The following is a 27,718-nucleotide window of genomic DNA, read 5'->3' as shown; positions in this document are numbered from 1 at the left end:
ATAGTCTAAGGGATCCTTTTAGATCCTTTTTTAGAGATTTTTTTGTGTGATGGTTTGTATGTTTTTCACTTCATCTATTGGGCTTCAGTAATGTGTTTACCTGAGAAGAACAGCAGGGTGTGACTGAGGTGGAGAGTGCAGTCTCACGGTCCACTGCACACCAGACACAGCACAGACTCCACAGTTAACCTTCATGCCGTTAGTTTCTTTCTTTCTTCATTATGTGCTTTTCAGGGCCGAGTGATTTGAAGAAAACATTTCATTGTTCTAATTGTGGGAAATATTGCAAGAGTGATTTAAATTGAAAATATATATTTTTTAAAAGTTTATTAAATTCTAGTTACATTCCAATTTATTAAAGTACAAGTCTGTGTAGTCAGGCTGGCTGGTGACTGGCCACTCATTCTCACGTATATATGATTTTCATTTTATACATGTAAGACATGCGCATAATAGGGCAAGCTGTTCACTGTGAATAAAATGACACAAAGTTTCCCAAACTAAATACAGAAAAAAACTACAGTGAAAAATGGTGGTTCAGAAGACAGATGGCCTTTACGCAGCTGAACACAGCCATTTTAAAGAAGCTAATAGAGGCCAAGTGGCCAATGCTAACGCTAGCCAGAACTCAGAGCTAGCCAGAAGCTAGCAGCCAGGAGAAATATGGCGACAAGTAGAAAAAAAAGAAGGGTCAATATCTTTTAATCTGGTGAATGTATAAGCCTACTGGAAAATAATTGTTTTCACTTGTTTTGTTATATGAATTTAAGGTAAGCTAAACTATATTAGGCGAAGGTGGATTTAAAGTAGCTAATTTTAATATTTGTACCTATCCAGTAACAGAGTACTTTATTTGAAGTTGTACAAGATCCTGTAGTTTATTGCAGTTTTAGTAGAACTGGATTTTGTGTATATTTATAGTTTTATAGTCACTATTTTATTCTGTGGAATAAAAGCATCAGTGAAAGAATGTAAGAATGTATGTATGCTAGTCTGCTGAAACAGCTCTGCTCCAGTTTCAAGTATAGCGGCAATAAAGAAAACTTTATTTTGTTATCATATTATCTTTTGCTTATATGTGCTGTATGTGTGTATATGTAGTTCTTGAAAATCAGAATAGGCAAAATTGGTATTAGCAAGCTGAAATCACCCAAGAAAATTGGAATCGGTGCATATCTACCAATTTGTCTTATGAATTTATCACATTGCCGAATAACATTTTACTATATTCGTGATCTATTCAAACAGTTGTCTGTTAAACTGCCTGAAACTCTTTTATGACAGCTTTCATTTTAACAAACAATTTTTTTACTTTAATAAATGGTTTGATTTCACTCCTCAATATTCATCCTCTACTTCCTTCTCCCTGTTTCCTCACATTTCTTCTCACGTCTTTCTAAGTGATCAATAATCAATGTGCGTAGCGTGCCAAAGACAAGTCACCTGCTATCCTGTTTACAGTGACTGAACAATAGCCAAGCCTTTATCAACACGCAGCGAAGCACTCGGCGATCTACCCTTTGCTTGCTGGCTTAGCAGAGCTTCACACTCGGGGGACAATTTCCTCTCCCCCTGCCCTATCTTTTTCCGTCTTTTCACAATCCCTCCACCCAGGCTGCTTAACCACGCTGCCTTCGAGTCATTTAGATTTCTCCCAAGTGGTTCAAATTTAGTTTGAACTTACAGGCTGGTTTAAACTGATGAATAGCTTTTATTGAACATGAATAAATTTAGGGATTGAGATTAGTCAGCTCCTTCTCTCTGATGATGTGAGTCCGCCAGAGGATGTGCTCAGCATTAAAAAACAGCACAGAAGGAAACAAAAATGTACACATCTTCGACTGAAAGACGTGGGAGGGAGGGTTTGTTCTCAGTGTGCTGGTAGCTGGGGATCATGTACACCTTCTTATGAAAACACTAAGATGGATAGTGCATAAAATTTATAATAATTGCCTAGGATTACTGTTGTGTTGCTGTCCTGATGCAGTTCGGACATTTTCTTTGGTTTGCAGTCACAGTTCGTAATCTCTTGTACTTGTGTTGTCTTATCACTGATGTCAATCTTCTTCCTTGTCCATAACCTATCACTATTATTTAGCCTCTTCAAAATTAAAGCCCCTGACACAAGATCTCCCCCAGTGTGAGTAATATCACTGCCACTGACCTTCCCATCCTTCAAGTGGCCCGCATTGATCGATCCCGCTGATGGCCTCGGTGCTAATCTTCCAAGGGACCGACAAGAGGTGACGGTATTTCACCGTTCAATCTGATGCAATTACCCTGAAAATAAACACATTTTGGATGGCAGCTGACCTTCCAGTGAAGGAAGGTAGGTAGGTGGAATGTTTGTGCACTTAAATATGCCTATGTGAGGGGCGTTAGCCATCAATCAAGCTGCATCATAAAGAAAACATATCCTGTGTAAAGTGTCGAAGGAGAGAACAGTGGCTCCTTTATATTCCTGGAAAGACTTTAATGTCCCACAAGGTTTAAAACAGCTAAGTGCTACTATTTCACTACCCATTTCCTAATTATTTTTATATGTGACTCTAGATGAGAACCATTCAGATCATTTCACAATAATATGAAGCACTAAGAAACAAAAATTGCCACTGGGAAGAATATTACAACAGTTAAAATGAAAGTAATGTGATGAGAACCCATTTGCTAAATTGAATAATGAAATGTGTTGCAATCATTCTGCATTTGAGCAAGTGTAAGGAGAGCATATATATTATTATTTTTACTTCCATATTAAGATTGACCTAGCCCTTGACTTTGCCATCGGGGAAAATCACAGTAGACTGTAAGTACGAAGCCTAAGAACTAAGACTTTTTTCTCCAGTTTTCAACAAGTATTCCACAACATATCTTTTACAGACATCCTCTAAGTGACTCTATAACCAACAGCACAATGAAGACCACTGAGAGAAATCAATAATCAACAATAAGAGAGCTGAAATGACATTTCTAAATTCTTCTGTGTGATCAGGAGTTCGAGAGTTGCCTGTGCTTGTGCATTGAATATAAGAGTTGCTTCGAAAACTAGGCAATGTACTTAATACACTCATTGGTCACTTTATTGAGTACAGCTTTCTAGTACCAGGCTGGACTTCCTCTCGCTTTCAGAACCGCACAGATTTTGGTCCTTATTGACATGCTAGCGTCACAGTTCCTGTAAATTTGTCAGCTGTACATCCACTGCATGAATGTGTGTGAATGTTAGCTATGAAGCACTTAGAAAAAATGTGCTTGTGAATTGCGAATGGTGGTGAATGGGTGAATGCACAAGTTGTGTAAAGCGCTTTGAGTGCTCAGATGAGTAGAAAAGCGCTATATAAGAACCAGTCCATTTACCAAAGGTGCTCTATTGGATTGAGATCTGGTGACTGTGGAGGCCGTTCGGGTGCAGTGAAGTCATTGTCATGTTCAAGAAACCTGTCATGTTGGGATGATCTGAGCTTTTAAACATGATGTGTTATCATCAGAATACGTGGATGGACATAGTCATCAAAGATACTCAGGTATACTGTGGTGTTCAGTGTTGGGGAGTAACGGAATACATCTACCGCCGTTACGTATTTAAAATACAAAATATGAGTAACTGTATTCCGTTACAGTTACTGTTTAAAAAGGTGGTATTTAGAATACAGTTACTTTGTTGAAATAAATGGATTACACGGCGGTACTTCCCTGTTTCATATTGTGGCGGGTCAGGCCTGTTTGGGTTTTGTTTGACAGCTACGTTTTGTCGTTCCAGGTGGCAGCGTTACGGTTGCCATGGTTACAGGGTGCCGCTCTCTCTCTGGGTGTTTCCTGGGTGAGAGAGGCCTTTTTGTTGTTGTTGTGCTAAGCTAATAGGCAGAATGCTACAGGTATAGCTCTAAAGAATGTAGCATCATAGGCAGTGTAGTCCGTGCTGCAGGGAGAATGGACTGCCATACCCGTTATGTGTCTGTGAGCGAGGGAGGGAGAAAAAGGAAAAGTACGAGCTGTCATCGAGCAAAAACAGGAGCTGGAAGCATGTAAATATAATAATAACCACTGCAGCCAAGAAGAGTGCCTGACGAGCCCAGTTGTAAGTAAGCTATTAAGACTCGACTGTACGCTGTGTTCGTGTTTTCCTCCAAAAACAATAAGTTCCGTTGGAGCAGCCTTTCAACGCCTCTCTCTGTCTCTCGCTAGCAAAGTTGACCCAGACAACAAAGTAAAGCTATTTTTCGGCTACGAGCCCGACACAGAACCCACCGTATTAGCCAGAGGTCCCTTTACTACGCTTCGGAGCCGCGAACCTTCAGTAACAGTAATAAATCACAGCAATAGTACATTCATGTAGTTGTAAACAGCATGATAAGTAATCCAAAGTATTCAGAATACGTTACTCTCATTGAGTAACGTAAAGGATTACGTTACAGAATACATTTTGGGGCATGTATTCTGTATTCTGTAATGGAATACATTTTAAAAGTAACCTTCCCAACACTGGTGGTGTTTATATGATCATAAGAGGCCCAAGCAACATACATTCTAAGCTTCTATTGACCAATAAGTAAACGTATTAACTGTATGCTCAGTTTCTAGTTCTCGGCTGACAGGAGCAGCAGTGTGGCCATTTTTTTCTCATAACTGCTTTTTATTTTCAAGAGCTTTCAGGTGCTCAGCAGTGTAGAGGAAAAATATGGACCTTGCGTCTGCGCATTCTCTTTGACAGACACTTTGTCTAACCAACCAACCAACCAACCAACCAATAACCACTTCCATGAGATAATATTTCCAAAGCATGACAGCTGAAGCACAATTCAGTTGCAAACCTACCATCCACCTTGCTCTGCGACTGCCCTTTTAGGAGTCAACCCAATACACAACTGAACGCAGCAAGATGGGCATCTGCCTGTCCAGATGCACTATAGCACCCTGCCGGTTTTAAGCTAAAGGGACAGCGACAAGCACTTAGCTGGTCCCTCAGCAACCAATCCCATTTCCTTCCTCTTATCTAAAGTGACAAGAAGAGTTTTCCAGCCCTCCTTTGCCTGAGGCTCATCCTGCATTATCTCCCAGTGTACCAGCACCACTAGCTATCTCGTGTCCCTATTCCCTGCGTCTAAAAATATGCTAAAAAGGATGATGGCATTGCTAGAAATTCAGTTGCGCGAGCCAGTTGTGCTGCACGGATGTTTTTCAAACTGCCGATCATATCGCAGGATGATGGAGCAAGTGCATGCTTAGAGTATGAGGAGCTCAGCGGAGGCCCATTTTCCTGTATCTTATGCCATGTACTGCATTGCCCTTCCCACCAAATGGCTGTAGTTACCCATCCGATAAAGAGCGTGTGTGGAGAATGCAAAGCGACAAAACATGAACTAAAGCAGACACCCTAATGAGATATTGATTGCCCACACTGATGTTTACACTTTTGCCTGTCTAATGCTCTCCGAGTCCACCAAAAACAATCAGCCATCTGTTCGAGCACATTCTGAACTCTGCTGTGCAATTTAGATGCATCAGATGTTTGAACGAGTTAAAGTCCCAGTTTTGATATGTAACTCAGCTGGTATGTCTCACAGATAATTAATACAATTTTACCTACTTTTCATGCTTTTATGTACTCCCCCTGCACATAAACAACCTCAAACAGCTGAATGAATATGCATGTGTTTTTTTAAGCAGTTTCACACTGAGTGACTCCGCCGTAGCGATGCTCACACAACTAAATGTGACACTTCACGTACACAGTACATACTGCCACCCCCAACAAAAAGCACGAAAATGCAAGATTTTTAGCTGTTTTGACAAATCTATAGACTCAAAGGCAACAAACACAAAAACAATTTCTCCTTGAGAGACGAGCTTGAGAAAACCACAGCAATCTTAGCCCTTGTCCTTGTGGGGTTTTTTTCTTCTTCTTCTGCTTCTTCTTTACTGCTTAACACCAAACGGTGCCTTTTTTCCCCGAGTTCAATTAAAACGTGTATTAATTGTGAAAAAAGCCCCAGGGCCTCAAGTCATTTGGGTAGTATTCATTAGCCATGGTTTTATACTTTATAGCTCGTGAATGCGAAAACAGCGAATGATTGAAACTAATTTTTGTTCTAAACAACAAAGGAATGCTCACCCCGAGCTCCCTGTTGTTTGTGAAATGGCCCCGCTGCCTAAAGTAAAGGCTGAGAGCTCTCATATAATGAACCCAGGAAACTGCTCTTCTTTCAAAATCAATAGTGACGAGCTCCTTTAAAACTCTCAACTTTGAGCCTTTGATGCCCGAGAATACATTACTGCTGTTAACTAGGGCTCCCGTCCAGGCAATAAGCATGCAGCTCACTCTGCAGGCTCCATTTGCACCCCTCCCCTCCACACACACACGCCCCAAATCCACCACACAGACTTCCACAACTGCTGCTACACCACAGCCAAGCCTACAAGTTGTTTTATTTATCACCCTGATCATTCTCGCTCAGCAAATTTATCAAATGTTACAGTTTTATTAAGGGTCATCGATAAATCCGTGGACTGGGCATGACAGTATGAGCTGTGAAGCATAAAGCTCTGGGCCTTCTGAGCACTTCATCACCGCACAGCTCCGCCCCAATCCGTGAGCCATTTAAACCATTTTGCGCAACGCACGGTCTTGATAAAGTCGTCAGTTCTCATCTAGAAAAATATTACGGCGAAGGCCGCGGTGATAATGCAGGAAAATACAGGTTTTGGAGGTGTTTGCACACGCTTTCATTCTGCGTGCAGATGTTCCCGTGTATTTGTGAAAATGTAAGGAAGAATAAATGTTATGCCGCTGAGTGGTTTTGGCCCCATGAACTCCACAAAAGCATCAAAGCCGGCTTGAATTAAAATCCACCCAGCTATCGGCTGCTTTTTGCCGCTGTGCTCATATCCACAGTCACACTGCAAACTGCCTCGGCTGTCAAGTGCAGGTGAATTTAACATTTGCTTTTAAGTATTTGCCCACGTTTCTCTGTACGTGTGTGTGTGTGCATTATGAATTGTGCAAGCAGTCTTCTCCGATGCACTACCCATCACTGTCACATCCCAAGCCATAATCATATATGCGTTGGGCTTGTTAAGCACTTTCCCACGTTCTTTGCAGCACCAAACCGCAAATGCGAGGAATTAATTTTGAAGGAAAGCTTCGATTTTTGCCTCACTCTTCAACATTTACTAATTGGCAGCATTGTGTGCACAGTGCGGACCAGGAAGACAAAAAAAAAAGAGGAAACAGTCAAATTCAGACTGTGAGAGGGAAACAAACGCTGAATAAGACAAGCTGACAGTGAAGAGACAATTCCCATGGGTCTTTTCTTTCATTTACTGATACGAAGGCTTTAAATGGTGTACTGAATCCCTTTTATGACAGAGGGGTGGTAATTTTAGCAACAGAATGACGGAGCCATCTCAGACTGGCACGCGAGTATTTAAAATAGTTCACTTAACCACATGTGTGCAGTGACTCAACTGTACTGTAACACATTTTTGCTTAACGGGCATAAATTACATCTGTATTACTGCATCGATGTATTGAAATCCTGTGCGCAGGCTGTAAGGCTTTATATAGATTTAAGTGATGTATGCGGCTCATGGTCTCATGGCATTGATTGCATAAAGGGACGCCTGTCCCCAGTAGTGATATGTGTGAGATTACGTCTGTGCTGCACAGCCCTTAAGAGTAAGTGTATTATACGTGTTAGATCTCATGTGGGAAGACACAGGGGCACAAAGCTATTTATACAGATTATAGCTGAGAATAAGGTGTGGAAGGGGATATGCTATATGTAAGATTGACTGATATACCGTCTAAAAACATCCAGGGTTAATTCAGGTCATATATTTAAGTGGAAATTCCAGAAAAGACAGCTGGTTCCAGCTCAGACTTTCCCAGTTTTTTGGTGTTCTTTCTTTGTTTTCCATGTGTTGATCTTTTTGTATCACATCGGTTCCGATTAGTGCAACTTACGTGTTTTATTTTGTGTATAGCATCACAGCCAAAGAAAAGAGCGCATTAGTTTGGAACGGAGTGGCTGCATTTAGTATGACTGCATGGTTATTTGGAGCGCTTGGTGGGTTTAGTAACACCCACTAGATGGCTGCATATAATATCAAAGATCTACTACTGTGCTTAAGAACTGAAACCGCATGCTGTGTGTTAAAAAGAATCCTTTGGTAGTGCTCTCTAAGTGTGGTGCAGTGGTCACTATCAAAAGTTGTCTTCTGATCTCTCTGGAAGCATCTTGTAGCGCATTAATTTATTATCCACTGGCCCTCTCCCAGAGCGATGAATGCCTGGCACAAGCATGACCCACTTGTGTAGTTTTCTATGGGCCACGTTTGGCCTTTCCTGACAGTGTTGACTCAGGGTGAGGCTTAGCAACAGGCCCACATTATATGGCCAAGATGTCAGATATGTTCTGACCTATGGGTACTTGACAGGGAGACAGAAGTAGCCCAGAGCCACTGTCTGGGTTGTGTCTGACGGGTGGCTGTGCACCTCATACTGGGTAACACTAAATCTGACAAGCTTTTTAGTTTTCAGATGCTTAAACTTGTCCTCCTCCTGTGGCTGCTTGTCATTTTTGGTCACATTTTTTTGCTAACACTTTATACTAAAGCCTGCAACTGTAAGACAAACATTAAAAACAAGGTTTTTGAGTACAAACAAACATTGAATAATAGAACATCCATCATGCACATCAACGTAATGCTTATTAAATATAGATGGAAAAAAACCCAAAGATATAAAAAACAAAAATTAATAGACTAATTAATGAATAGCCCGCACCCTGCTACTGTGTATCTACGATGTAAGATAGGAAAATATTGTTTGTTCATCTGCAAAATTACCAAGAAATTATGCAGTACTTAAAATTACTTACACAATAATTTGTCTCCTTTCCTGTAAAAGTTATGCAACACTTAAAATTACTCGTGCAATGGGCAATATGATATAATATATCAAATTATATTATATATAATATAATTTGAAGCATGTGCGGTAACAATATATATCGCGATATATTCTTTTCTTCTCTATATTTCTATATTATATTCTATATTGCTATATCTTCATATTTTCTGCACTATAGGCGCACTTAAAATCCTTTAATTTTCTCAAAAATCAACAGTGCGCCTTATGTATGAATTCTGGTTGTGCTTACTGACGTCAAACCGATTTTATTTAGTGCAAATGCAGAAATCTGTCAAAAATGTTTTGGTTCAACTTCGGTGAGCTATGAAGCCGCACCGCTTGATGCAGCATCACTGAGAGTAAAAAACTGTCTAAATTCTTTCATGTTTAATAAAATTATCAGCGTTGCTGCTTTACCAGGTGTAACAATTAAGTTTAACATCCAGGCATCCATGAAAACAGAATTTATTCAATTTAACAGAGTTAGAAGTTAGCAGGAAGTTAGCTAAAAGTTCATGTGAGGGATGAGGGATGAGGGAGGGCTGATTAAACCAACTTAATGCTGATTATGCACAACTTTTCACTTACTTGTTATCAGCCTTAAATCACTAATCTTGTCCCATTTCACATATCCGGTCGTTAAGTCTGACGTCACTAGCCATGTCTGGGCCTAAACTCTGCTGCAGGTCCATATATCAAACGATCACTATGGCATTACTGAGAGTTGAAAAACTGTCTAAAGTCTTTCATCTTTAATAAAATGATCAGCGTTCTGCACTACCAGGTGTAACAATTGAGTTTAACATCCAGGCATCCATGAAAACGGAATTTATGACATTTAACGGAGTTAGAAGTTAGCAGGAAGTTAGCTCGCTAGCTTCTATCTAAATACAATATAGCATATCCTGACTGCGGGGTTTTGGAAACAAATTAAAACGTTCAACTCTGTTATCACTTCCAACATAAATGAAGACAGAAAACTAAACAGCAGTGACGTTTGTAGGGTTACTGAAGTTTGGCTAGCTGGTATATAATGATGTGCTACGTGACCGCTAGCGACACAGCTATGTTAGCATAATATAAACAAGCTAACTTTTTTTCTACTCGATAAAAGTTAACGTGAGTGTTCTCGGTGGTCAGAAACAAATGCAATCGCATGGCAGGATGCTGTAAACAGACCAAACTTCAGTCAGGAGAACAACTGAGAACAATACAAGGTTAATTATTAACAACACCAACAACAACATGGGAATGGAGCAGCTGCGAGAGAATTCAACATTAATGAATCAATGGTACGGAAGTGGAGGAAGCGCAGTTTTTGGCATTCCTCATATTCCAAAATGTGCTTCGTTTCTTCGCTATTACTGTCGCCCGGCATAATTTGCAGATGATATTGCGTGTAGCAGCTGCGATGCTTTCGACCAAAACAGCCACAGCTTGATGACACCATCACCATGCGCTATCGTGGTAGAGCGGAATAGTCAAAATCTCGACCTTTGACCAAATTCATATCGTTTCTACCGTATACTGTTTATACTGCCCACCCCTATCATGCAAGACATAATATTACTTACACATTAGTTAAAATTACTTACAAACTACAGTATAATTATTTCTATGTTTCCTCTAAAACACAATGTTTGTAAATTTAGTAAATTTAATTACAATATCATTTTGAATAAAATGCACTGAAATTAAATTTTATTACAGGGAAAGTATGCGCTTAGTTGTGTTTCATATTATAAAGTGTTATCCATATTTTGATAACCTGTTAACATACTGCTAATATGTTTAATTAAAAAAAAACTTGGGGTCTGAATATGTCAAATTGATTTTTACTAATTGCATACACGTTCAGGTCTGCTGTGAGCCATACAGAGGTGACCTTGGCCAGACTGTGAATTCTTCTTTGCTCATTGTTAGTTTTTCTAAATACTGTGTCTCACCACTGAGACTGTCTTTTGGGAATTGTGCTAAATTAAACATTATCATTAATTTGAATGTAATTATAATAGCAAATCCGGAATTACTTATACATGCCGTTTTGGTGTTTTTGTATCACTTAAAGCATCCTTTTGTGTTGCATCTCATATTATACATTGCTAACTTACAATAAATATCATTTCAGAATGTGATATAATGAAGAGCTATGATTGTTTGGACACAATCATCACCAACGGAGGAAATCACCTAAACTGTGGTCCTTCATGGACGTTTTTAAAGAATTTACTCAAACCCTTTTTGCCTGTGTCAGTATTGCTAATAGCTATACCTGTCATTTTTCTCATAGACAGTGACACTGCAAATTGGTAATTACAAAATGTCAGCAATCACAGCAAATTATGTTTGTCATACGCTCCCAAAATACAGATGGTTTTAGAGAAACATGCAGCTCCCCTATGACGTCAGCCGTGGCCTTTGAAAGCACATTTAAGCAGCAAGTTTCCATCAGACAGAAATGCTAGTAAAAACTTCTATTACACAAAAACCCTTGATACAGTTTGGACCAAAGTTTCTCTTCAGATCTGTCTTAATTCTTCATAGCACAGATTCAACAAGGTGCTGTAAAGATTCCCCAGAGATTTTGGTTCATATTGACACGACGGCATCACACAGTTCACACATCCATGATGAAAAGCTCCTGTTCCGGCACATCCCAAAGGTGCTCTATAGATCTGGTGACTGTGGAGGTTTTTTGAGTACAGAGAACTCATTGTTATGGTCAAGAAACCACTTTGATATGATTTGAGCTTTGTGACAGGATGTGTTATCCAACTGAAAGCAGGAATCAGAAGATGGTACACTGTGGTCATAAAAGGACGGAAATAGTCAGCAACGATACTCAGGTAAGCTGTGGCATTTAAACAATGCTCACATGGCAGTGAAGAACCCAGGGTGTGTTAAGAAAATATCCCAGTAGCCTGAAACATTGATACAAGCCAGAATGGATCATGCTCTTCACACCAGACTCTGACACTAACATCTGAAGGTATCCAATATGGTCTTCTGGTGCTCTAGCCCATCTGCTTCAAGGCTGCATATGTTGTCCTTTGATGCTCTTCTGCATACTTGTAGCAAGTGGTTATTTGAGCTACTGTTGCCAGTAACGCCTCAACAAGGCATTTTCACCCTAACACCTGCAGCTCACTGGATATTTCCTCTTTTTCTGACCATTTTCTCTAAACCCCCCAAAATTGTTGTGTTGGAAAATAACAGCAGATCAGCAGTTTCTAAAATACTCAGAGCAGCCCACCTGAAAACAACAACCATGCCACATTCCCCGTGCCTGAATTCACCTTTCTCCCCCATTCTGATGCTCGATTTGAATGTCAGCAGGTTGTCTCAATGCGCCTAAACGCGTTGATTTGCTTCCACGTGACTTGCTGATTAGATATAGAAGAAAGAAAGTGGCCGCTAAGTGCATTTGCTTTAGTCTGACCTCCTTCCTTACATTTGCTCTGCATTAAAGCTAGGGTATTTTGCAGACCTGCCGACTCAAGAAAACCTGATCGACCTCCATTTGATAAAAGACTGATATAACTCACGCCTCTGCGCCACCACTGTAAATCGAGCCTGGAGTTGATTACCTTGGTATTAGTCCTGGAAGCAGAAGAAAACAGCAAGCCTCTCTCTCCAAGGTTCAAAAATACACCTACCAACAAGCTTGCTATTTCCCCTTGCTTCCAGCTAAGCTTGGCTGATCACCTGCTCGCTCTAGGGTTCTATTTAATGCACAGACATGGGGGCACATATAGATGTTATCTGACTGTTGAAGTGTGCAAATACAGGTTGTTTATTCTTCTTTTTCTGTTGATATTTGTTTAAGACGCGGCTTTATCTAAAGACTCGTCTCAAAGTCCCTGATGACTCTTGCGTGTTAACGCTCCAGCCATCTCTGCGCTTTGTTCAGCAGCTGGTACTTTTGTTCTTGACAGTGCGAGAATAGAACAGTCTGGTTCGTCTCTTGTAACTCTCCTGTGCCTATTTCTTTTTCACATATAAGAGAAGCACCACTTTCCTTTACCTGCTCGACGCGTTTTTTTCCCCTGCTCCGTACTTGTTTTGCCCCTCCACACACACTTTTGATGAAAGGCATCGCATAATGTTTTGGAGGGGAAAGCTTTGCTGCAAAATTGCACTAAAATACTGTAAATAATGATTTCCTTTATTTCACATGCTGTATCACCCCGCAGCGTTCCCTGACAGCACAGAGGGGAAACAAAACAACAGGTAAAATAGAGAAAAAAAAAGAAACTTGACCAGACACAGCTCACATATGCACACACCACTTGACTGGGGGGGTGGAGACAGAAGCACAATCAGCAAAGCCATTTTTAATGAGCCTCTTCCTCTCTCCATCTATCAGAATGGAATTAGGACAGCACTCAGCGGCCGAGGGGAGGGACGCTGGGAGAATGGGGGCACATGGCTGAAGGAAAAAAAAAAGTCTTCATTAAGGACAGTGAAGTAGAGGTAGGAGGAGAGAGCGAGGGGGGGGGGGGGGAGACTTAAGTGATCTAGAAATGGTTCTCCTCTCCTCCTCCTCCTCCTCCTTCCACCACCTAATCAGGGAGCCAAAGTTATGCCAGTCAGAGCGGTTGTTATTCCAGCTAATCCCTCATCATGCCGTTTCATCAGGTTTGGCATTTGGCTATCTGCATTAATTAGATGTTCGAATGGACACAGCGTTAATAACTGACACGCGGCAGATAATGAGAAGCGGTACGGCGCGGCAGTATCCCCTCACAATCACGCTCCCTTTGTCAGCGCTGATACCTCTGCGCTTAAAACACTGCATCGTGTTTACCTGCACCGGGTTTCATTTATTGATGATTCAGGCTGTTTTTAGTGCCAGTGGTGATAATGTACTGTCTGCACTTTGGGAGATAAGTGTGTTCAGGCGCGATAGTTTGGACTTGTTCAGAATGTCTCTCCTTCTGTCTCCTTCGCTATTTTTATCTCCGCTCTCCTTCCAAATTTTTCTTCCGCTTTCTACTTTTCTTTTATCCCACATTTCTCCTTACTCCCCTCGCCATTCTCTCCCATTTCCTCTATCTCACCTGTCTTTCTCATTTTTTTTTCACAGCTTCCCAGAGGATAGCAAGAACCCCTATCTCTCTTTTGCACACTCTCTTCACTTTTAGGCTGTCTTCTCCCTCCCCACCTCCCATGACTCTCTCCTTCATCCATATCAACACCAGGTGAATAGCTCCTCTCTCTAATATCCATTCACAGTCCCCCTTCTTCTTCTTCTTCTTCTCAACTGCCTCTCCTTCCCTGCTTGTGTTTCACTCTCGCTGTACCACTTTCAAGTTGCACTCGCTTTAATATTCTGCTATCCATCCTCCTTTGTCTCCTCCCTGCCTTCCTTCACATTCTCCTTCCTTCTTTAGTATTCCGCCAGTCATTGCCAAGTGAATGGTGATGCACTCCATCACAGGTCCCAGATCACCTGCAATCACGGAAAGCGTGGCGTCCTTGACTTTACTGTCTGCTCTGATAAATGCCGGTGCATCTTCACCTAAAGCGATCACGTGCGATATGTTACGTTCATTATTTCCCAACATTTCGAGTGATTTATTTCACTCTTGTTGCAGTCTTTAGAGCTGAATCCTTTACCAAACAGGACACGCCGACTAAGAGCACATTCTTATTTACAAGAGCAGCCCGGGGAGAGAAAGGGCCGGTTCACACCCACCTGGGAGATGCCTGAGACGAGCTTCTTTGGAACAGATGGAGTGTCTTTTTAAAGGAGTGCTTCAAAGAGGTGTCTCAATTTTCGCTTTTACCCTTTCATTGTTTCTTCTTACGGACCAGCACACAGCTGTGTTCTGCCGTACAGCGACGCCGCCATTTCATTAGGGGCATTTCATGGCGACAGTGTTTACTGGTAGCAATGGATTGACAATACTGGGCGTTTGCCTCCAGTTACTGATGAAGGAACCTTGTATTTATTTTAGTCTTATTTGGATTGTATCATTTGTGATGCTAGCTTTGTGCTGATATGTTATATTTTGCACAGAAGGTTGAGTGATTGTGGTTATTCTGTGTGGCCATCACAATCCTTAGAGAGTCTCTCGGCCTACTACTAATAAACAAGAAAATACAGGATGGCAATCTTCTTAAGTAAAATTGGTGGTTGCCTAGTGATTGGCATGAATTTTTTTCACATTTAAAAACCGATTGCAAGTAGTTACATCGACCAGCTGATCACCCAGAGGTTGAGCGTGCAACACCCACCACCTCTCATTTTTGATCGCAAAGCGATTGCACGTTGCCTGTCTCCAAACAATTGCAATTGCCACTGGCTGCAGTCACTCATCAACCGCTAACACAGCAATTAGTTGGAGTCGGTCCGTGTCAGTGAATCAGCTAGTTTCCATCTGGTTGTTTCCTGGTTATATCCATTTTAAAAAGCAAAAATGCCAAGCGCCTGTGTCATTTTGCATTTAAATTGCTGTCCTGCAGCAGATGCATCACTATTTTTAAAGCAAACAGAAGGTTTCTACGTTCTGGCTGGACTCTGTATGGACTGTAGACTCCTGATTTTTATCACAGCTGCAACTTCACTGCACATGTTTGCAATAGTTTTGGCTTCTAAACACAGATGCATGAGCAATATTATATACTTCTGTCACTGTATTATGCTCACAGACTCTATACAGAAGATTGACGTAGCTTCCAAAGTGAAGGAGGAAGTGACACTCTAATGAGCATCAGGGGCCCAGCTTTCCACTGGTTGCAAAAAGCCTTAGCTCTGTTAATCTATGACCTCAGTAAACACTTTGCAGATGAGTTTATAGTCACAGTTCCTGACTTTAACTGTTATTGAATACAAGATGATCATTTTGTAAGTTCTCATTAGAGACAAAAAGAAAGGTAGAGCAAGGTATGCTTTAGGGTGGGCCTACCTTATGATTGACCTTATAATGTGAGGAAGAGCAAAACGTTACATAAAGCAGTGATGAAGTCAGATAATTAAAACATCAGGACTGCTTCGGTCAGACACAGCTTGAATGAAGTTAAGCAGCTGCATACTTCTCTCTGTGATGTGGAGTACTGGTATTGGGAACAAAGTCTTTTGAGTTAATTCGCTTCTGGCAAACTTCTTGATCTTCTGCATACCCAGGTGGTACAGACTGTAAGGTGTACAGTCTGTACCAGGGTGCTCGTCTTTGAAATAAAGGCTAGTTTTTTTTTCCAAAGTTAGCTTGCTGCTACTCCTGGAGCAGTTGAGAAGTACACCATTTCTTCCCATTTCCTGTCACAAAGAAGCGTTACATTGAAAGCAGAAGTCTTAAGACAGCTTCACCCTCAGTAATCTTGAGTTGACTTCCGATAGCCCCTTGGATTCGTGTATATCCACCAGCCAATCCTCCCTTCCCTTCACGTTTCCATTTATTTCTCCATATGAGGTTTTCCCATCCGTCCCTCATCGTCAGACACGAGCGTTGTTTCATTAAGGATTCAAATGATGTGTGGTGGCGGGGTTTTTAGAGACCTTCATTTGTGAACATGTCTCTTTCTTCTTTCTCTTCCACTCTTCCCTGCCATTGTAAACAACTGATTATGCCTTTGAGTTATTCCATCACGTCCTTTTTTTTTCTCTTTTCCAGCCTAATGATTCTTGTCGTGGCACCGAGCTGAAAATTGAGGCTCTCTCAGATCCCACAGTGTAACTCAGCCTTTATCTTTCAACTTTCAAATCCCAGAAGCTCCTTAAGTCCTCTCTTAAGTCAGCACCAAAAGCCAAATCTCTCAGTCAATTTACCAGCCAGCCTAGTCGTCATTATTTTTGCGCTCGCTGCCATGATCTTACTATCATTAAAATTCATCCCTTACATAACCATCAAAGACGCGATACCGCTCGCTGCGAGGAACAGAATACACCATGTGTGCAAACAAACACACACGCATACACGCTTGGAGTTTATTTTTATGTTTTTATACACTTATTTGCTCTCCTCCATTTTGGCAGAAGCGGTGATTCAAAAGGAATGGATGCTCGGTAAGCGCGAGCCCTGTGTGAAATATTCAAATGGCGCCCTATTTACATAGGCTGGAGAGTTTCTCTCCCACTGCCATCCCATGTTTGTTATGTGATATAAAAAGAGAGACAGCGGCAACTCCAGAGACCTCATCCCCATATATTATGCGCCAAGCGCATTCTTTTTATAGCAAGTATAAACACATTAGTTTGCTGCATTAAAATCCACTCAAAATGTTGGCAGTTGTCAGGGTTTGGACAAAAGATACGCCATGTCTTCCTTTACAATAGGTGAAGTGTGTGTGTGTGTCTTTGGTGAAGGATAGAGTGTTTGAAGAGACTAGCAGTAGAGAGTTTGTTGTGTGTGCTTATGCAAAGATGCAGTGTGCTCCCACACCTGTGTGCGAAGGAGCACTTCTCAGTGTGTTTGTGTGTGTGTGTGTGTGTTCGGCCGCGCTGCCAGACGGCTGCTATCTTTGCAAGTCAGACGGGCAGGGAAGCTGCCGAGGCACGCCAAACGTTTGAAGTGCTATTCTCTCCCAGAAGTTCGATCCACCCCGAGGAAATTTGTCATGTTGTTCTACCTTTCTGATTCCCATATGGCGGGGTTGAGTGGAAGGGTATTTGTCCTTATTTGCTGTCAGCGTCTCAATACACACAAACACTGGTTAAAGTAACTAAGAAATTAGTTTTTTGCCTCGCTGCATTTTTCCCCCTTCTCCTGTTAGTTTAATATTTTCATTCAGCCAGCATCCATCATTCGGTCGTTCATTCCGGGTGGGTTTTTTTCCCCCAACCAAACGACTCAACAAACGCTGATAACCTCAATATTTTCCACCTCAGAATATATCTTCTCGCCATTAACTCTGAACTGAATGTCTTCCTTTTCAATAGTTAATTAACCCGCACCCTCCTCCTTTCACTTCCCATATTAACGCGAGCGACTCCTTCGCGACCCATCGAGGCCTCTAACCAGTAAGTGAAAATGAGACGGAAAGGAGAAGATGAAAGGGCGGCGAAAGAGAGACGTAGATGGCAAAAGAGAGAGAGAGAGAGAGCATGTTGTCTAGAGCCAGAGAACCTCAAGAGTGATTCAGCCATTGTTACTCATCCCCTCCTTTTTGCAAGAGGGCTCATGTCATGAGTATTTTAAGTGCTCTCCATTCCGTTGTTCTCCTTTAATCCTGTTAGATAACTCTTTTTCTCCCTCCTCCTTCTGAGTCTTTCTATTTCTTCTTTCCTCCTCCGCTCCCCCGCTGCCCACTCAGCAAACGGCGAGTCTTATGCTTTCTGCCACAAGGAAAAGATAGCATGCCTAAACAAGGTAGAGAAGGAGAAAAAAAGAGGGGGGAGAGGAAGTTAAAGCAGAAGTGGAAGGGAGGAATGCAGGAGAGGGGAAATGACAAAGATGTGGCAATACTGGTAGGTGTTGGAGAAATGCACTGGCGAGTGCAGGATCATTTGTTATGAGGAGGGATGAGCGTGGACGAGAGCCAAGGCAGTGGCGAGTGGGTTGTGGAGTGGAGCCTGCGCCGCAGCTTGTTGTTAGGATGCAGAGAGTTTGAGGTTGATTTGAAATGCGCGTAACTTGGAAGGTGTTTTAAAATTCACAATCTGAATATTTAAAAACAAACTAAAAAAGTAGCCAGACTCGGCGCGACGGGACGCCTCTCTGCGTTTGATCCCGTTCTCCATCACGCTCGTTCAAACAATCCCGCACGTGGCTAACGTGGACACGCGCAATTTACACAAACGCAACAAGCGCTCTGGCATGAAAGTGCATTTGTAACGTTAAGACAGAGCTGCCTTTTCCCGTTGCCACCTTCTTTTTTTTCGAAACATCTGATGATAGGTCGAATCACACTTAGATCCAAACAATACATGATGCAATGTTTCAAACCTGCCTTGTAACCACTGTGCGAAACCATCAACACTCCATCAGCCTCAAAAGAAGTCTGCTTCACATAAAATACATTTCCCACAAGCCAGCAGCTGCCAGCCCCGTCGTTTTGCATGAGGACAATCGCAAATGAGGAAGCGGCGGCGGTAGGCGTTGCTACGCCCAGATGTGGTAGCCACTTAGCACAGGTGAGGTGGGGCAGCCACATTTTTGCATCTCTTTCTGTGGGAGAGGGCAGAAAAAATGGGTCACAGCAGTACAGGAAGATTTGCTTAAACCAATAGCACAGACTAGTGGTGAATGCTTAGAATTGCACGAAAGCTGCAAGTCTTGGATCTGTGCTGTTATTTTCTTTTTTTTTCTTTTTTAGCATTTTCAGTTACATTCAGTCAAACTTAACAACCCTGAAATCAGCCATCATTGAACGTGTGAAATTTCCACTGATATATGGTTATTGCATTTAAGCAGCTCCATCACCACCACTTACTTAAACAAGCCCGAACCTCCTCATTTGCATTCCGAGCACCTGACGGATCCCTCGCTTCCTCTCTCTGCCAAAGAAATTAATTCAACACAAAGAGGAGGTGGGAGGGGCTGGCACTTGTGCTGGGAAGGATTTGCATGACCCAAAAATGCCCTGCCTCTTCTCTGACTCCATAAATCAAAGGGATAGAGAGAATCCCCCCGATGCCTCCTTTCTTTGTCCTCAAAGGTGATAAATTGATCCCCTGGTCGGCTAATAAGCAGAGGCACAGGGCGGCCCGAACTTCCCAAAGATTTATGCGGGCGAGAAGTGGATTTATAGCGCAGGAAGTGTGAAAGATCTGGAGAACTAAATCTATTTACTTTATTCTTACTCCCGGTGCACATGAGGTTTGAGATGGAAACTCCACAGGGGCACAAACCCACCCCCCTTCACCCTCCCTGGGGGGCGCAAACGTCAAAGAAGCAGGGAACATCCGTCACGGAGGCAATAAATGAGGTGGAATTCCCCGCTTTTGATTGATGTGCACTTGCTTCCGGTGGCAAACGTTCTCAATCCGCCCTTGGATGTGGCACCGTTCGGCACAGTTATGATTAGGTTTCATTCCTGGACTTTGCCGAAAACCAATATGAACGACACTTCTTAGGTTTGTCAGCGGTCTCGTCCGAATGAAGGGAGGAAAACAATGTAGAAGGCAATCGAACAGCTTGCAGCTAGACAGAAACCTTTTAAGGCAACTCAAGCAGTCATCTTAATGACGAGAGGCGATACACTGACAGAAAAAGCGGTCTTTTAAGAAGATGATCAATGCTATCATCTTCTCTAAGGCTGACTGGGAAAAAAGGGGGCAGAATATAGTGGCATAGAGTTTCCTAAGAGTGCCAAAGACTGGTGGAGCTACCCCCATCACCACCACCACCTCCTCCTCTTCTGTCCTCCTTCCTCTTTCATTCTCTTCCTCTAGAGTCTCCCACTAGCCTTAATGTGTTTTCCCTCTTCCCTGTTGCACCTCATCTGATTTCTCACCTTTTACCCTCTCCGCATGTCTTCCTTTTCCCCTCTTTTTCTTTTCTACCGAACCTCCTCTTTCGCTCCCCGTCTACCGCACACCATCTTACTCACTCCCCTCCTCGCACCGACAGCATGCTTATCCTGTTGCGTTGATGAGATATTTGAACGATTACCATTATGCATGCTGAGCAGATTATGATAGCCTTTGGGGAGGAGCGGTTTGAGCGTGATGGAAAGTTTTCCGCATGATAGAAAACTCCGCTGATAAGTGGGTTTCGGCTGCAAGCGAGGGAGAGGGGAGCGCGGAAGGGATGACGTCTCCGCTCGCTCGTTCTCCACCCGAACACCAATAGCCTCTCCCATTCGTCAGAGCTTGCGTCGAAGCTGCGCGGCGGAGCGGTTTGGAGTGGAACAAAACTCGTTTGAGCTACGACATTTGACTTGTCGTATCAAAGGATGTCAGTGGGTAGCTTCGCTAATAAAGCCAAATGTGTAAATGCAACCCATGAGGGGGAAAAAAACAAGTTTGTGCTTCATCGGTGACTTCCGTATACCTGAAACTTTGAATTCCTCACCGAGACAGCTCGCATGGTAAATGTGATATCCGTCAACATCAGCCCGACTGTTGCAAACCTATGCAAATATGTCTAAAATATCAAACCCCCTCTCTCCTAAAAACATACCTTTTTTTTATTATTTTTTTTTATTTCTGTTCTCTTTTCCTTTTTTGGGTAGGATGACAGCAATCCTGAACAGACACATGATGCAGTATATAACTAATTCTGTGTCTGTGCCGCAGAGGCAGCTCTGGGTACAGAGAGAGAAAGTGAAAGAAGCAACAAAAAAAAAAAGCAGATCCCAAATGCTCATTTTTAGCTGGCTTGTTTGGGCACAGCGCACCAGAGCTGACGAGCTGAGCACAGAGTTTTTGACACAATGGTGTCAAACTCGGGACTGTGATGTTCAGCTCGCACAAGTGAATAGCGGTGCACCTGCTGGCAACACGCAGACACAGACACAAACAGACTGTTATCAAGTCTGAGTGGTAATTAGTGTGTTTGGGAGTGCTGCGAATCATAATGACTCATTTGCCTTACATTGTTTCATTAAAGAGGCTTTCGGAGACATGGCATATGGAACCTACTGGAAATGCTGAAGCCATTTGGAAATGGCAGTGCTGTTAAGCATCCGTTTTAAAATGCTAACAATTATAATATCAAAGTTGTTGTCTCTGTCAGAGTTTTGTTTCTTCACTCCTAGTCTAATCAAGCATTTAGCAGATGGGCTGTTCTGTGTTTTCTGTGCCACACTGGGGCCAGCGCTAGGTTGAACTATGATCCTCTTTATTTTATCCCCATTCATTTAAGCCATGTCTAATAATTTCTTTTGCTTTAATCAACTGAACCTGGTACTCAAGAACATGAAGTAAGTTATCACCCAATGCTGTTTCTCTACAATGAATTTCCCCCCTTTTTCAGCTGAGTGTTTTGGTGTTATTCCCTGCAGCTCCCTTTATAGCTAGCTGTCACCGCTCTAATTAGCGCCTTTGCTTCAAGCAGCTGTCTTCAGTGACAAACATAGTTAGGAATGAGTTCCTAACAATCCTGATCCTGAGATATTCATGATAATAACTCTCTTTGATCTAAGTCCTCATATATGCCAACTCTAACCCCACACGTTGGGGCAGCAGCACCTAGCATTGCTAGCAAACGATGCTATGCAATATCAAACTAAAACAAATGCCTGAATAATGAGATTATCTTAACTATAACGATTAACGTGATTCAGAAGTTTTGCTTTTGTATCATTTTACATAGTTTGTAATGATACATTATCATGTATCACATTATAAAACATCTGAAAAGCTTCTGTGTTATTTACAGTAAGATGTGTCCACAGCATAGGCGACATAAGCACGATTGTTTTGTTGGCTGGTTTTTTGTCATGTACGACTTCTATGCATCAAACTGTGATAAAATCCACATAACTGCACTGTTAGGATTAAAAACTGTTATATGGTTTAAAGTCTGCACTTTTGACCCAAGTGAAGATGATCTTACTGCTGGATCGTCTTAAATGGGTCATGTGACGTGAACGCACCGGCGCCTCTGTTGGCTCCAGAGGGTTAATAAGCAGAAATCACATGAGTTACATTCCAGTGGAGCATTTATTTGCCAGGCTGCAGTCTCTGCAGAGGTCCTTGGCTGAGGCTCTGTTAGCCACGCCACAGTCTCAGCTGAGGACCAAGGGTGACTGGGCTTTTTCTGTTAGGGCACTCACTGTCTAGAAGAATCTCCCTGAGGAGAGCAGCGTGCTGAGAGCCTGATTGTCTTTCAAATGTCTCTTAAGGACATCTTTTTATAAGTAGGCTTTTTCAATGCTTCCACTTTGAGCTACTTTTATGCTGTCTCCTATTTTGTTTCATCACCTCGTCTTCTTATTGTTGTTTTTGACAGTTTTATATTGCTTTTAATTTATTTGATAGTTTTAGAGCCCGTCTGACACATTATATTGCCAAATGAAATCACTTGTCTGCCTTTACACATATGAATTTGAGCAATATCCTCTTCTTAATCCACAGGGTTTAATATGATGTTGTTCCACCTTCTGCAGTTATAACAGTTTCAACATTTCTGGGAAGATTTTCCACGTGTTTACGAGTGTTTATGGGAAATTTTGACCATTCTTCCAAAAGCGCATTTGTGAGACACTTGAAGTCTTGCTCTAATTCATCCCAAAGGTGTTCTGCTTGTTTGGGGTCAGGATTCTGTGCAGGCCAGTAAACTTCTTCTACACCAAACTCGTTCATCCATGTTTTTATGGACTTGCTTGTGCACCTTTGTGCACAGTCAGGAGGGAGCCAATCCCAAACTGTTTTCATGAAGTTAGAAATTGTCCAAAATGTCTTGGTATGCTGAAGCATTAAGTTCTTTTTACTAGAACTAAGGGGTCGAGCCCAGCTCCTGTAAAGCACCAAACTTTACACCTGTTACAATGCAAGGAAATTTAATGACTGACTTCTTGCACGGGCGGGATCCTGTCATGGTACCACGCTGGAATTCACTGAGCTCCCGAGAGCGACCCATCGTTTCACAAATGTTTGTAGAATCAGTCAGCATGGCTAGATGCTTGACTTAATATGTATGATTTATACGTATGTGTGGAAGTGATTCCAACACTTGAATTCAATTAACTGGATGGGTGAATATAATATGATGTATAATAGCTGGCTGATATTATCAGCCGATAGCGTCGATTTGGCAATTCTTAGCAATAAATGAAAATTTAAAAGGTAAAGAAAACCAACTTTTACCAAGTTATCAGTGTTGATGTTTCTGATGTTGCAACTCGTATATCACATTTTCATAACTGGTCTGTAAATCGTTAACTAGTCCTACATTCAGCATCAAAATGTATTTTAGTCTGCCTTTCTAAAGTATCTTGGTGCCAGATTTCACCAGAAGCTCTGAACTGGTTTTAATATTGCAACAAACTGAGCTCAGCCTCCATTCCCAGTCCATTTCCTGCTCTGCTTATACAAGCTCGATGGCGCCGTGATTGCTTTCGCTTTGTCAGCGGCACAGTGCGTAGTGTATTACCACTCATTTATGACTAGGTGAGATCTTTCCAGCATTCAGTCATAGCACTAAAAGAATATACAAATAGGAATTTGATTTTCTTTTTTTTCCTAACTGCTCCCACTTGACTGGCATTTTAGAAGCAGTGTATCGATGGAAGTGATGTCTTCACCTCTCTCTCTCTCGTTCAACATTCTGGTGGTTTTATGAGACGAGCTGGTGTCTCTGTTGGTTACTGTTCAGGGGGAAGGTCATAAATGGGCGATTTATGTCTGAAGTACAGCCAGGAATGCTGATGCTACTGTCAGAGAGCAGAGATACTGTCTGGTTTGACTCACATTTAATGGAAACTATAAAGTCCACAACTGCATGTCCTAACTCACTCACTTTCCAGTATGTGCTCACACAGGGACGGAGTTAGCATAACTGGCAGACAGAAATTGTATAGAAAGGCGTAATAAGGCAGATGGACGATAAATTTGCTCTGCGTGACACCGGAGAAGGGTTCACATTTTCAGCGTCTTGCAACACATCTCTGGGCTAATTTGCGGTATAAATGCACCAAGTGTACCGCCGGCGCTAAAACTAATCATCATAGAGACAAATGAGAACACTTCATTAGCGCTTAGAGTTCCAGCGGTGTCCGCATGTGTACAAATGCTACTCTTGCAACACAATTTCACAATTTGATAAGTGCAAAGGTATTCATTACCACAGCGCCAGCTAACGTGATGCTTGCATTGATTACTGCAACTACTTTTTTTTCCTCAACAGCTCTTATGTGGACTTCTACACCACCATTGATAAGTTATGGGCATTTTAATTGCTGTAGACAGGGGTCCATTAGCATAGCTACTTGGGTGGCCTTGGCCATGTTTCTCTAAATCATTAAGCTAATTATACAAGCTAATTAATCAGTATGCTTGGAATGGGCTGCGCGAGCAGACGCTGCCCTTTGTTGGCTTGCATAATGAAACGGGTCCATTTTTAGATGGGGGTGAAAAAATGGAGAAGGGGAGGGAGAAAGAAACTTTGATCTCAAAAGTAAACATATGATTTTTGCATATCAAGTGCTTCGGCAAAGTGGGTGTGAGGAAGAAAAGAGATGATGTGAAGTAGGTTTGCAGATGGAAAAAGTCAAGCGAGATTCACGTTTGTGGCGCTTTGAAGATCGCTTGAAGACAGCGGATAGGGGAGGTAGTTTGTGCTGCGGTGTCCAACATCCAGCTATCTGTTTTTTGTTTTTTTCTCCACGGGAGGCAAACACAGCCAGAGATCTGTCAATCACCTGTGCCACTGTGACATCTGAGGGTAGTCAGACAATCTTGGGGGCACTGTTTTACTTAACTGAAGCAAACGTAGACGACTTAATATTTATGCCTCAACCTAAGAATGAAAATCAGCCTTTATACTGCTTGGATATTGTGTCCCTTTTCACAACCCAACCTGAAACCACATTCAATTAAAGCCCCAACTACATGCACTATGTCATTATAACTGGCTGTGTGTGTATGCGTGTGTGTGTGTGTCAAGCATATACTTATGCTTTCTTGCACGCTTTTTAAAACAAGGCACTGTCAGAAATTATTACTTCCAAGCAGACATAACCAAACATCCTGCCATCCTGTCTTCAGCAAAAGGTGCAGACACTGTCAGCATTCATGCAGGAGTTTTATTTTTAGCAGCTCTCATTATGCACAATGGAAAGTCATTTTCTCAAAGTGCATGAAGCATGTTTACAAACCTAATAGGGCTGCGCTGATAACACATCAGCGCGAAGACACTACAGTGTGTGCCAGCTCATGCTCGTCTCCGTTCACTTCGGTGCGGTGACTCTGTATGCAAACTCAGCACTAGCGTTCGGTACACCGATCTAAGTGTTCAGTGGTGAATGGACTAAAGCGTGATGCGTCCTGACCTCTTTGTCTCTTTACCCGCAGGGAAATTCGGAGGAGTTCTGTTCTTTCGTCGCTCTGGTCCGAGGCAGCAATCGCAGCTGATTATTCCAAACGGGTAAGATTGAAAAAAAGAAAACAACAACAACAACAAAAAACTCAAACCCTACAATTGTGTTATTTAATCTGAGAAACTCCACTGATGACAGCCACTCCACTGGGGGATTTCTTTTTTTTTCTACCTCCAGCGTTCAAATGTCAGCAGTGCAGGAGAATAATAATGTCAACCCACAGAAATCAAATCAGGGGTCAGACAATTAAATGATGTTAGTATGGATTAAGATAAAGGTAGAATACATGTCAGGACATGATGCATTGCTCACTTGTAGCAAATGTTTTTCTTCTTTGTTTGACTTTTATTATGAATCGGGATGAATGTTGCACAAACTATAGAAAAATAAATGAGTGCTGTAATCATATTTCTTTTTTTTTTAATGCAGTTTTATTCAATAACAGCTTGAGATTAATTCCACTCATGCTGTCAGTAGGCTACCATGTTGGGCTGATGACACAAAGCATGCTAACGGTGCCCTCTGCAGTACAGGGATCTCCACTGCTGCTGCTCTACAGTTGTAAGAGCAAAGCTGTTCTCATATGAAGACTGTGTGATGCACGCTGTTCACACCTCTCACTATATTTGTTCCTGCAAACACCCTGAATCTTCAGAATCACCTGCCGTATTAAAATAGCGTTATTGCAGTGCATAATTATGCTATAAAGCCGTGTCGTGACACTAACGCTTTAATCTGCACTAACTAAAGTTTGCACAACTGCAAACGCCGAATTTTACTCGGCTAAATCATGATGTCTCTCTCATTATCATCATCATAATAACGTTCCAGCTGGGATAATTAAAAGTACAGTTCATGTCCTTTGGAAGTGAAGCCAAGTTACCCTTTATCACAGCGGTGTTTTTCAGATCAATGAACAGTCCCGTGGTTTCCCCCGGAGGACTTGCGGGTCCAGCTGTAATTGGAGCGTTTGTGTTGCTCTGAGTTACTGCTCCCCGGGCAGAGGCCAGCGCACACCAGAACATTCTTCCACATGTCCAATGAACTCATCAAATACACTCGTAGGGGAAGCGTGTTGAGATCAAATTATCACACGCTCTGTTCTTAAGGAGGATTGAGACCCTCATTTTTATTTCCTGTCCCTGCTGGCAGCATCACATATATCCCTAAGTGTGTTAAATGAGATCGCAGGCACTAAGAATGAAAGATCTTGTTCAACATGCTATTCAATGCCTTGTTGCAATTACCGGGAGCATTTGTAAAAAAAATTTGCAGGAGGCGCAGGTGGCACACTGATGCAAATTAAAGGTGATGGTGACAAATGCGACATGCGTGGAAAGGCTAGGCAAAGACAGTTAAATACAGATAAGTGAGGAAGGCTAACTGCGTAAATGACAGGAGCAGAGTTGTCACTATCACGCTTTGCTACTGTTGGAAGCCATTCGAGTGCCCTGTTTAAGAGCCATTAAGTCATTAAATTTAATCAAATTTGCTGTTTCTTTTCAGGGAAGAAAAAAAACATTAGGGGCACTGTGGTTAAAAAGATGCTGTAATGCATTTTTACCAAGAACTGCGGGTACATAGGTGCCCTACGCCTGTCAGATGGAGTCGTGTTATATAAAGTGGAATTCACAGCAGTAGCAGGTGACCTGGTTTAAAATAGCAGCCGAGAAGAAAAAAGTTTCCTGAAAGTAGGAAGTCTACTTCCTCATAGTGCTTACAGTAACTGTGAAGTGGCCCATTAGCACTGAAAAATGATGCGTCTTTGGAGTATTAAACAACCGAATCACTTAAAACTGTACAGTGTTGCGGGCTTTTACTGCATCGCTGACGTGGCTCTAATACTAAAATAGCTTTTTGTTGCAAAATACAAAAGTAGTC

General features: G+C 42.0%; 1 protein-coding gene and 1 long non-coding RNA gene across 27 annotated transcripts in view; one reads left to right on the top strand and one right to left on the bottom strand.

The window, feature by feature from the left end:
* The window catches only part of LOC146521797 (receptor-type tyrosine-protein phosphatase delta-like), a 422,277-nt gene that overhangs the window by 136,126 nt on the left and 258,433 nt on the right, over positions 1–27,718 (top strand). For all 26 annotated transcript variants that reach the window (XM_085143970.1, XM_085143979.1, XM_085144116.1 and 23 more), the window contains one exon: positions 25,812–25,884. The gene's annotated coding sequence lies outside the window, so the exon portion shown is untranslated. The remainder of the gene's footprint in view (positions 1–25,811; positions 25,885–27,718) is intronic.
* On the bottom strand, positions 54–25,816 carry LOC146521801 (uncharacterized). Its single transcript, XR_014871300.1, has 2 exons — positions 4,484–25,816; positions 54–3,529 (listed from the first exon to the last, which is right to left on the bottom strand). It is a non-coding gene; the product is annotated as an uncharacterized LOC146521801 (long non-coding RNA).

Source organism: Neolamprologus multifasciatus, chromosome 3, assembly GCF_963576455.1.
Source record: "Neolamprologus multifasciatus chromosome 3, fNeoMul1.2, whole genome shotgun sequence".
Lineage (NCBI taxonomy): Eukaryota > Metazoa > Chordata > Actinopteri > Cichliformes > Cichlidae > Neolamprologus > Neolamprologus multifasciatus.
Note: the sequence above shows the minus strand (reverse complement) of the source record. Positions and strands in the feature narration are given on the sequence as shown.